Source organism: Triturus cristatus, chromosome 7, assembly GCF_964204655.1.
Source record: "Triturus cristatus chromosome 7, aTriCri1.1, whole genome shotgun sequence".
NCBI classification, from domain to species: Eukaryota; Metazoa; Chordata; class Amphibia; order Caudata; family Salamandridae; genus Triturus; species Triturus cristatus.
Window position 1 is genome coordinate 739,228,351 of NC_140590.1, and position 2,202 is coordinate 739,230,552.

The following is a 2,202-nucleotide window of genomic DNA, read 5'->3' on the forward strand; positions in this document are numbered from 1 at the left end:
ACTTAATTGAGCACTGTCTGGATGTCTTGCCGGGCCACCTCTGCTTGCTGAATGGCTTTCTTTAGCGTGGACATGAATCTCTCGATCATCCCATTGGCTTGAGGCCACAGAGGCGTGATTTTGCGATGTCTGAAATTTAGATGCTTGGCAAAGTCCGCAAAATCCGGACTATTAAACGGGGGCCCATTGTCTGTTTTCACCGTTATGGGGATGCCCCAGGCCGCGAATACTTCATCTAGCACAGGTATCGTACTTGAAGCTCGGGTGGATGATATGATGTGAGCAATGGGGAAGCGAGAGTATTCATCCATTATGGCTAAGATGTATTGTCCCGACTTAAATGGACCAAAAAAGTCTACTGCCACTTGCTGCCACACCCCTTCCGGTAATCTGGACATTTGCAGGGGTGCAGGAGGATCAGGTCGGCTGACTAGTTGGCATTGAGGACAGTCTCTAAACGTGTTTTCTACCATTTCATCAAGACCTGGGAACCACACTCGTTCCCTCAGAGCCCTCTTGGTAGCCACAATTCCGCGATGACCTTCATGGGCTAAGTTGACTACTCCCTGACAGAGCCTTCTGGGAATGACGAGTCGAGTGTCCCTTAACACTAACCCATTGGGGGCCACTGACAGTTCCTCTCTCACGTGCCTGAAGGCAGCCAGCTCGGTTTTGTCAGCCTCTCTGTTTTGATCGTTACCTTCCAGATGTCTCCATTCATTGTGTAGCAGTCGCCTCTTCACCTCTATCAGCGTGGCGTCCTCCAGAGTAGCATCGATGATGGCGTCGACCGGGACAGCTGGTGGCCGTGCTTGGTCTGCCACAAAGCAAATGTATTCTTCTGCCACCGACGATTTGCACCGTGTTGTTACCTTGGGATGCCGCGACATGTAGTCAGCGGGATTCTCCGCTTTGCCTGGCTTGTGCACAATGGTATATGTGTACTCTTAAAGGCGAAGACCCCATCGTTCTATTCTGGGGGGCATTTTTGCCCGTGGATTGCCAAAGATGGTAATAAGAGCTTGATGATCAGTGATTAGCGTAAAGTGTTTGCCGTACACAAAAATGTGAAAGTGTTCGCAGGCCCAGACAACGGCCAAGCTCTCCTTCTCTGGTTGTGAGTACGCTTTCTCGGCCTCCGTCAGACTCCTGCTCGCGTACGCGATTATGTGGTGTTGGTCTCCCTCTGATTCATATTGAGCCAGTATTGCTCCCAAACCAACTGGACTGGCGTCCACCGTAATTTCCGTTTTCTTCTTTTGATCAAAATATGCCATGTTGTCGGCAGACTCCACAGCTGCCTTGATGTCCTTAAAGGCCCATTCACACTCCGCTGACCACTGAAACGAGTGCCCTTGTTTCGTGAGCTGCCGCAGCGGGTAACTGATTGTCGCGTAGTTTTGGATGTAGCACGAACAGTAGCTAGCCATTCCAAGAAAAGATCGAACGTCCCCTACATCTCGGGGGCTGGGGGTATCATTTAGCGCTGCCACCTTCTCTGGGTCCGGTCTCATTCCTGCTTGCGAGAAGATGTGGCCAAAGAACTTTAGCGTGGATTTGTGGAACTCACACTTAGCTTTGTTTAGAGTGAGATTGGCTTCCAACAAGGCGTGGCACACTCGCTCCAATGCAGTGTCATGATCCTGTGTGGTGGACCCGTACACGAGGATGTCATCACTGTAGTTAAGAGTGTTAGGAATGTGGTGGATGACCTTCCTGATGGCCTCCTGAAATATTTCAGCCGCGGATGACACACCAAAGCTGAGTCGCTTATACCGGAACAGGCCGACATGAGTGGAAAACGTCGTTGTGTATCTTGATTTTTCGTGTAACTCGAGTTGGTGATACCCTTTGTTTAGATCTAATTAGGAGAATATCGTGGCTCCATTTAGTGCCGCAATCATATCACTGATATGCGGCCCTGGGTGTCTCTCTCGCTCAATGGCAGTGCTGGGCGCCCTCATGTCAACACACAACCTAACCTTGTCCAGTTCACCCTTCTTTGGCACGACAACCACCGGAGAGACCCATGGTGTAGGTCCCTCTGTCCGTTCGATGATATCCGCATCCAACAAATCTTGTAGCTCTCGTTCAACGGCTTGTTGCAGGTGGAACGGGATCCGCCGGTGATGCTGTGCTATGGGCGCTACCTGGTCATTGATGTGCAATCGAATCTGGCAGCGAGTCATCTTCCCCAGGCCA